Source organism: Phascolarctos cinereus, unplaced genomic scaffold (assembly GCF_003287225.1).
Source record: "Phascolarctos cinereus isolate Bilbo 61053 unplaced genomic scaffold, phaCin_HiC Scaffold_1;HRSCAF=81, whole genome shotgun sequence".
Classification (NCBI taxonomy): Eukaryota; Metazoa; Chordata; class Mammalia; order Diprotodontia; family Phascolarctidae; genus Phascolarctos; species Phascolarctos cinereus.
In genome coordinates, this window is record NW_027555514.1 from 238,869,045 (window position 1) to 238,879,384 (window position 10,340).

Consider the following 10,340-nt stretch of genomic DNA (forward strand, 5'->3'; position numbering starts at 1 on the left):
AAGAACTTGGGGTTAGGCAGTTTCTCCATAAGGGCCACCAAAATGGTGAGGTTTAGGGGTGCTTGGACCCCAAAATCAGAACATGTGAGTCCTGCCCAAAAAATTTGATCCAAGCCTTCTTTCAGCCAAGACAAGGTTTATTGGAACATCCATTATATTGGGCAGACTCTTAAGGAGTCTGAAAATTAGTGAGCTGTTGGCCAGATTATAAGAATCTGAGCTGTGGCTAGATTATAAGAATCTAAGCCGACAACTCTTTATCAATGCAGGTTGGCATCTTCCTTGTAACTTAAAGTCTTAGAGCAATTTTTCTAGAGCACTAAGAGTTTACATTTCCCAGAGTCACACAATCAAAATATGTCAGAGGTGAGATCTAAAACTGGTTTTAAAAGTTGCTGGTTTTAAAGTCAGCTGTCTACCCATTATGCCATTCTCTCTCTCTCTCTCTCTCTCTCTCTCTCTCTCTCTCTCTCTCTCTCTCTCTCTCATCTAAAGTATACTAAAGTATACTAAAACTTTTAGTATATCATATGTAAATACATCCATCCATATGCTCACCCACAAACATAAATATATACATACATACGCATACAAAACATAAATATACATACGAATACATCTCTAAGGATTGGTGATTTCATCCATTCACTAATTGCATCTCCTCTTTACTTAACCTTAATAGATGATTTGATGAGTTGCTATGAATCAGAAAAACATCATCACCTTGTCTCTAGCCCTCTGATGCTGAGCCTTTCTGAACTTCATCAGGTTGGTATTTATGGGACTGATCTTCTGTTCATTTCATTTCCATCTATACTGAAAGTCATTCTGGTTTGTTACTACCTTACGGGGATTAGTTGGTGCCATGTCTATGGCACCTTGAAATACAAGGGGAGAGGCTTAAAAGAAGTTATATACTACAAAAATAGATATTATGGAATTTATCTAATATAGTACTTAATGTTTTTGCCTCTAAAATAAAATATGGGTATTCAACTTGTAATGACTCTTACTTAAACATTATAGATTTTTGTTTCCCACATATCACTACTTTATCTGAGGCTGTTTCTTCCCTTATGATGAAATTTGGTTTTTTCCTATATAATCCTCGTGTTCTGGACTGGGCCTAACTCAGGCCAGTTGCCTGGTAGTTTAGGTTTAGATATTGGAACAAAATGAGACAATAAGTTCATTCAACATTAACAAAAGATGATTTACTTAGCCACAGTAAGAGAAGTATATTACATGAAGGAAAGGCATTGAGAACCTCTCCTTGAGTTGATTCAAGTGAGAAAAATTCCCATCATGATGCAATAACCAAGTATCTGAAAGCCCCTTCAGCTCCTCTTGTCTACTTTATACCCAGCTTATGAGGAAGTGATATAAACAGTCTGAGCCTTTAATTCCAACAACTAAGTTTTGAGGAATGCCCCCACACCTTTTAAGGAAACAACAACAAAAAAGTCTGCCAAGAAGGAGGGGTTAGAATACTGCTTCTATTGCACCTAGACTAGCTTCTCTTGCTACTTCCTCTAGAACATTTGGTTTCTTAACTGGAGTTCACAGAGCATCCATAGACAAATTTCAGCAGATCTATGAATGTGAGTTACATCTTTATTTTTACTAAATTTTATTTGAATTTGACTATAACATTAAAAAAAGAGAAATATTATTTTGAGAAACAGTCTGTGGATGTCACCAAACTGGCCAAGGGATGCAAAGTTAAAACCCTTGCTCTGGAGATGTACGCTACATAGCCAAGACATCACTACCTGGATCCAGTTTCCTTCATGGATACTCCTTCAAATGGCTAGTAAGCAGATTACCTTCTCCATCTAAAACCCCTATTAGACTACATTGTTGTCCTTTGTCCAAGGTTAAGAGGAGCATAGATAATGAATTGGAAGGGTCTAGGCCCCTCATTTTAGTTTATTTTCAAAGAATGTCAATGGAGAGAAACAAAAATGGATTTTGTTATAGGAATGGACTACAGATCACCTAGAATGAAAGAGGAAATAAATGAAGAATTTGGGCAATATATCACAAGCCTGGCATAAAAGCATTAGATAGTAGTTAATGAGGAATCTAATTATTTAGACACATGTTATATATTTCTGCTGAAAACAGAGCAGCTAATAAATTCTTAACTTGCTTTCATGGATCCAAAAATAATCAATGTCAAAAATACAAAACAGGGGAAGGAATTGGTAGAAATATGTTGGCTTTAAAAGGACATAGAGGTTTTAGTAGATGGAAAGTCAACAATGTGATAGAGAAACCAAAAACTTTAATATGATATTGCGCTCTGTTAGTAGTGCTATAGTTTCCTGGAACAGGAATGTGGTAATTCCACTGTAATCTGACCTTGTTAGATCTAACCTAGTGTTGCAGAGTATTGTTTTCAGTTCTGGGCACCGTGCTAGAGAGTGTACAGAAGAAAGCAAACCAGGCTGGTAGACGCTCAAATCCTTGACATATAGGGACAAGTTGAACACATTAGACAAATTTAGCTTTTAGAAATGAAATTGGGGGAGGGGTGGATAGCTGTTTTCAAGTATCTGAAGGACCCTCATTTAAAGGAGGGATAATTCTTGTTCTGTTTGGCCACAGAACACAGAATCAGGAACAATGTGCATGCAGTTTTGAAGATGTCCATTTGGGCTTGATGGCAAGAAAAAATTGAGTTGTCCAAAAGTGTAGTGTGCTGCCTTCAAGAAATGGTGGGTTAGCCTATTTCCTTGGAGTTCTGCAAGTAGGGATCAGACTACCACTTATAGAAGGTATGTTAGGGGAAAAGTTATTTCACTTATAGATAGAATTATAATTATCCTAAGACCTCTTCCAACTTTTCAATTCTATGATTCTGTGATAATACAACTTAAAAGAAATTAATAATGAGCACAAAAGAATCACAGAATATACATGAACAGAATGATTTTAACAGGATTCAGTGTCTTAGTTATTACTAGTGTGATCAGCTGGAAGGTTAATGTTTAAGGCTTGTTTTTTCCAAGACAGTTAATTAAATGTCACTTTTAATCTCCCTTTGCATCATCCAAGGAAACATCCAAGCTTCATCTGTTTGATGGTCTCTCTCTGATGACAAAGTTTTCTTTTAGGCTAATCCACTTCTGCTCTTGCTTAGCTGCTCTCTTCTCATTGCTCCCCAAGGGTGAAAGAAGGAGAATATGCTAGCTCCAGACCTTTTGATGGTTATAAAATTAATGTTGAAAAGAGGAAACACACAAAGGAGGCAAAAGCAATCAGAGCATCCAGGTACAAGTGTAGTTAGGTCAGTGAATATTCCATGTAGAAAGTGGTAGCCTCAACTGCCATCATGTTAGGATAGAGAAGGGGTGTCTTTCATTCTCCACTGGAAATACATCTTCACGTTTAGAAGGCTACATTCCAGAAGCCCCCAGCTCTCTTCTTATACCAGGGGTGGTGCCATGCATCATTATTTTTTAGGGCTCTCAAATACAAAGCTAGAAACAAGCCTTCCAGAACTCCCGTGTAGTCTAATACAAGCAGAAAGAGAATATCTGTACAAGCTCCACTGGGGAATGAGGTATGAAGGGGTCCCATTATCCTAAGACTACATAGCAAGGTAATTTTCATAGCATGGTGATTTATTCTCTCCTCTCCTCTCTTGTCCTCTCTTCTCCCCTCTTCTGTCTCATTCTCTTCATTTTCCTTCTCCTCCCCTTCCTCTCCTAATTTTCTTCTTCTTCTTCTTCTCTTCTTCTTCTTCTTCTTCTTCTTCTTCTTCTTCTTCTTCTTCTCTCTTCTTTCTTTTTTGGGTACTTTTTTATTTTTTATTTTTATTTTTTTAATTAGGCAATTAGGGTTAAATGACTTGCCCAAGGTCACACAGCTAGTAAGTGTCAAATGTTTGGTCTGAGTCTGGATTTGAACTCAGGTTCTCCTGACTTCAGGGCTGGTGCTCTATCTACTGGGCCACCTAGCTGCCCCCCCTTTTTTGGGTAATACCTTACTGGTAATCCTCTTAGCTTCACTCAACTGTTATGCTTTGTTTGATCTTTTCCATTGGCTCTTAGAGTAATTGTTTTGGAAGCTGAGTTTAACTAGAACTATTCACTGAGTCACCTTTGTCTGACCCCACCCATTCTTTCATCACAATTTTATAATAGAATACTTTTATCTATAGAAATTCTATAGCCAATTTTCAAAAGTCCATTAACAAATTTAGAGTTCTAATGGGCTTTTGACATATTATGATCCTGGAGCTCCAATATTCCCTATTCCCCAAATTTTACAGTAGAAGAAACTGAGCCCTCAAGAGGTAAAGGAAATATACTGAAGGTTACATAGGTAGAAGGGAGCAGAGCAGGGACTCAGTGAGAGACAAAGTGCAATTGCTTTGTGTGGAAATCAGATGAAGGATTGATTTGGCTGTTGGAGTTGATAGAGTGCTGTGAAAGAAAGAGAATCTGCATGTACTATTTTTTTAATTTAGAAAAAAAATATTTGTTTTCCCTTTCACCTCCACCAATAAAGAATGAAAAGGAAGGACAACTATAGTAACATATTTGTGTAGTCAAACAAAACAAATACCTACATTGGCTAGGTCTGAAAATACACATTTCTTTATGCATATTTAGTTCATCACATCCAAGACAGAAGGTGAGTAGTATGGTTCTTTATTGAACCTGTAGATCATTGTCCTTATTGGAGTCCTTTGCATTTTGAAGTTGCTTATCTTTACAATGTTGTTACTGTATACTGTGCTCTTCTGACTTTGCTCATTTTATTCTGCATTAATTCATATAAGTCTTAACAGGTTTTTATAAAACTATCTTTTTATATCACAATAATATTTCATTTTACTCATATGTCACAGTTTTTCCATTGGGAAATCCCCTTAGGCTTCAATTTTTTTGTCACTACCAAAAAAAAAAGGGCTACTATAAATATATCTGTGCTTACTTCCCCCCCCCCCCTTTGTTTGGGGAATAGGCTTAGTAATGGTATCACTGGGTCAAAGGGTATATACAGTTTAGTTACTTTGAGGATAATCCTTTACTGATATTCAGAATATGCCTGTACTTTGCAAAGATTGAGTCTGGAGTGGACTAACCGTACCTCCGATCTAAGACCTTGAAAATCCTATAATATGGGGAATCCTGGCTGAGAAGCAGAAAAACTGTGCCAAAGAGAATTTTTACCTAAGGTGATGTGAGGCCACTAGAAAAAGAATCCTGTTAAGACAAGAAAAAAGGCAATATGTATAATCCACCTATAAATTATTGGTTGCAGCTAATCACAGTAAATGGCTCTCAGTATTTTGAAGTACTCATTTTAACTGGAACTGAATTATAATAATTATGCATTCTATGAAATTCCTAAAGCTTTCAGGAATTTTTTTTTAATCAAAGTAGGCTCAGTACCTGTTTTAAAGTTGGAAATGTATTCTCGGTTACAACTGATTAACCCATTTTGCCTCTCACAGCCCTTATCTGCATTTTCATGGTCAATGTGCTACATTACAGGTAGGCAGTACTCAATAATATGAGATCTTCGTCCCAAGATAAATAACAAACATTGCTTCTTTTTGGTTGGTTATTCACAGAATCACAGAATTTCAGAGTTGGAAGGGCTTTTAGATACTATCTCATTCTAATGGTACCTAAAAAAAAAATCCCTTTTCCAATACACTTGACTGTGGTAATATTGATTTTTTTTTGAATACCTGTAATGAGGGGCAACCAGCTACTTCCAAGGAAGGCCTTTCCACTTTGGGATGACTCTTAGTACTAGGCCATTTTTGTTTTCTCATGTTAGTCCTCAATTTTCTTCTCTTCAGCTTCCAGTCATTGCTCTTACTTCTGCCCTTGGGGAACAAACTGAAGAATTTTCATTCTTTTCCTACACAATGGCCCTTCAATTAATTGAAGGCAGCTTACATGTTCTTTTTTTTAATTCTCTAGGCTAAACATCCCCATTTTCTTCAACAGATCCTCACAGAGCATATACATGAGCTTATAAAACCCAAGGCCCTTCACTACACTCATTACCCTTTTTTGGGGGTGGCTTTCCAGTTTATCAATGTCCTTCCCAAAATACAGCACTAAGATCTCATTAAATATTCAAGACATGATCAGAATGTGTAGATTGAGAAAATTGTCTCCTGAGTCATAAATACTGTGTCTTACTCCCACTTAAGATTCTAAAATTATATTGTTTTGGGCTACTCTGTCACATTGTTGGTAGGTATTAAACTAAATGCTCAGTCTTATTTGTATGAACTGTTATCTAGCTATGAGTCCCTCCTCTTGTACCTGCAATGTTGATTTTTGGAATCTAAGTTTGAGACTTTCCATTTGACACTGTTGCATTTTTTTCTTCAACCTATTGAGATCCTATCTCTACCATCCTATGTGTTAGCTATTTCTCCCTACACAGAGAAAATCTGATAATCATTCCTCCTTTTTTTTTTGATATAAATCTATCTTTTTATTTTCTTAGGCAATTGGGGTTAAGTGACTTGCCCAGGGTCACATAGCTAGTAAGTGTCAAGTGTTTGGTCAGAGGCCAGATTTGAACTCGGGTCCTCCTGACTTCAGGGCTGGTGCTCTATGCACTGCACCACCTAACTGCCCCTTTTTTGATATAAATCTTCAAGAGCGCAAAGTCAAGCACAGATGCATGGGGTGCTCCCCCAGAGAGTTCCTACTGAACCTATATTGAGTTATTGATAACTATTATTTGAGTCTAGCAACTCAGCCAGTCCTGATTTCATCTGACTCTGTGATTGCTTAGCCCATATCTCTTTATCTTTTCCATAAGAATAGCATAAAGAATTTTGTGGAATGCAGCTTTAAAGTTTAGGTAAACTATATCTACAAGATTATCCCAATTTACATTTTAAGAACACTTTCGAAAATGAAATAAATTTAGTCTGGCATAATCTGTTCTTGATGAAGTCATGGTGATACTTTATGACCCCTGCTTCCTTTTATAAAGGCTAAGAATACCTTTGTTTATATATTGCAGAATTTTTTTTTTTTGTTAGGAATGGAAGTTAAACTCAATGACTTCTAGTTGGCAAGCTTTACTCTTCACTCTTTTGGAAACTTGGGCTTTTGACCATCAGTGCTATGGCAGTCAGTAAGCCAGCAAACATTCCTTAAGCATTTACTCGGTGTAAATCATTGTGCTAATCACTGGTGTTAAATGAATGGTAAAAACTCAATCCCTGGTCTCAAGTAGCTTACGTTCTCATGGGGAGACAACATACAAATAACTATGCATAAACAAGATACATTCAGTATAATTGTAAAGTAATCTCAAAAATAAATCCCTCATAGTAGGGAGAACTGGGAAAGGCCTCCTACAGAAGGAAGTATTTGAAATGAGTCTTGAAAGAAGACAAGGAAGCTAAGAAAGAGAGAGAAGTGAGCCTATTTCTGGAATGGGTAACAGCCAGTGTAAAGGCATTGTGTCAGGACATGACTGGTTTAAAGGAGAACCAGGAGAACTGTTAACTTTAAAAACATATATATATGTTGGGTCCTTCAGCCCAGATACAAGACAGTGTTGGCCACTGGCTTCATCCAGTGGCTTTGGAATATGGCCTCCGGGTGTAATCTCCAAGGTAAATTGCAGTTACATTACCAAGAGATAGTTAAGAGAGCTCAACCACCTCCTAAGCTGCTAGTGGGCCCTAGACATAAATTTTCAAACAATTACTATTTTACTTGTGATGGACATTGATAAGCCTCTCCTCCTTCAATCATAATGTCTACTGTGAAAGTTTTGGCATCTAGACTTCCTGGTAAGAGTTCAGATGAGGCAATGACAACTTCTTGGGAAAAGCCAATGCTACCAGGACCCCCCTTCAAAAAGTGGGAACTGTCAAAGGATGAACTGTATTTGTGAAATGGACATAGGAAGATGGACATACAGATGCTGAGAGATTGTGTTTTTAGGGGATTTACTTGAAGGCATCAGTTCAGCTACAAAGGCATCATGGGGGATCATACAGTGAATATTATATCATTATATTTTATCTTGGAATTAGGGGAGAAACATATATCCTAATAAATGATAAATACATTGAGCTCCAGTAAAAAAAAACAAACAAAACTTTTGATAAGTGTATTTCAATACAAATGACTTCCTTGGTAATCCTATATATTTTCTTTCAGGCATTTAAAAAAATTATTCTGAAAAGAGATCCATAGACTTCCTCAGACTGCTAAAGAGATCCATCATACACCAAAAAGGTTAAGAATCCCTGTCTTATTTTAATAAATAATAGGAAATTCAGGTGGAATAACTAGAAGAAATATCTACTTCAATATTCAAGGATCTGTGTTTTCTTCAATGAGGGCATTCCCACCATCAGCTCTGATTAAAACCACTCCACAACTTTTAAGATTTGTTTTTAGAATTATCATGGTAAGAAAAAGTCATCAAACTGTAGTCAAGTTGGAATGAGTCTCTGAATAGCATGGTAGACAGCAAATTCATGGTGGTCCGTCACTAGGTCACTTCCATAAAGCCCTACTCTTATATGTTTTCACTGTGTGAAATGATTCTATGCTCTGTGAGGCTTTGCAGAAGAATGAAAGCCTTGGCAGTCCCTACCCATGATAAAAGTATTCCAATGTGGTGATTCCTAGTATCATAAGCGCAGAGTTAAAAGGTTTTTTTTTTTTTTTTGAGAATCTGGTGCTTTACTTTCACATATGAAAAAACTCTCAGTCAGTACATCAAAAAGTATTTCTTTAACATTCAGCATGAACTAGGCACTTTGGTAAGCCCTGGGGATAGAAAAGCAAAAAAAAAAGTTCCTGCCTTTAAGGAATATATAGTTTAATGGGAGATACATGTAAATAGCTAGTTACATAAAAATACATGCAGGTGAAAGTAATCTGAAAGGGGAAGGTATTCCTGTGGATCTGGATTTGAACTGAGTCTTTAAGAAAGCCAAAGGAATCTGAGGCAGGTATGGGAAGCAACCACTTAAGAAGGCCTGGAGATAGGAGTGTCATTTTTGAGGAACTTCAAGTAGGCCAGTAGGGCTGGATAACAAAGTACATGAACTTAAATAAGTTGTATAAAGGCTGGAAAGATGGGGAAAAGGCCAGGCTATGAAGAGTTTTAAATGCCACACAGAGGACTTTATGGTTGATCCTGAAGGTAACAATGAGGTATCAGAGTTGAATGACCAAGGTTAGGTGTGAAGAATTCTTTAGGAAAAATAGATACCTTGAAAATTGAGCAGAGGATGAATTCCAGTGAGAGACATAAAGTAGGGAGATTAGTTAGAATGTGATTTAAGTATTTCAGATAAGAGATGATGGGGCCTGAAATAATTTGTGCCTATGTGTTTGGGGAGAAGAGAACCTATATGAGTGATGTTAAAGTGGAAATGACACTATTTGGAAAGCTATTGGCCACGTGGGTTGAGAGAGAATAAAATGTTGAAGTTGATATCAGAGTTTTGAGCCTGAGTGACTGGTACGATGTTGGTGCCCTTGACACTAATACAGATGTCTGGAAGAGGGGAAGGTTTTGGATAAAGATGATGAATTGTCTTTGGGGCATGTTGAGTTTGAGATGCCTATAGGGCATCCAGTCAGAGTTGACTAAGAAGAACCTGGTGATATGAGAGTAGAGTTCACCATATCGATTAAGGTTAGATATATAGATCTGGGAATCATATGCATAAAGATGATATTTGAAGTCACAATAGCTAATAAGATTACCATATGAGAGAGTAGAGAAGCAAAGGAGGAGAGATCTCATATAGAACCTTGGGGAACATTCAAATTTATTTGGTATGACATATATGAAAATCTAACAAAAGAAAAACTGAAAAAAATGGTCAGACAAGATGAAGCAGGAGAGAGGGATAATTGCAAATGCAACATTCTTATATAGGAACAAATGAATATTTGAGGAAGGTGTCAAATAATTCAGAGAGTCAAGGAAGATCTGAGAGAAGGCCATTAGAGTTGGCAATTAAGTGATCATTCATAATTTTGGATAGGGCAGTTTCAGCTGAATGATGAAAGCAGGCAGCAGATTTTGGAAGGTCAAGAAAAGAACAAAGAGGAATTGGGAGCACCAATTCTAGATCTCTTTCTCAAGTAATTTATCCCTCAAAGGAAAGAGAGGTATAGAATGATAACAACTAAGGATGCATAGATGCAAAGTGGTTTTGAAACTTTTGTTTTTCCATTTTTAAGATTGGAACAGATGTTGCATGTTTATAGACAATGGAGAAGGAGCCAGCAGATAAAAAGAGTGAAGGTAAGGGAGAATTGGGATGATAGAATAATTTTCTGGAAAAATCAGGAGGAGGTAGAATC

At 36.9% G+C, this 10,340-nt stretch overlaps 1 pseudogene; it reads left to right on the top strand.

The window, feature by feature from the left end:
- Positions 1-7,899, top strand: part of LOC110195959 (NADH dehydrogenase [ubiquinone] 1 alpha subcomplex subunit 7 pseudogene) — a 54,609-nt pseudogene extending 46,710 nt beyond the window's left edge.
- The last annotated feature ends 2,441 nt before the right edge of the window (positions 7,900-10,340 follow it).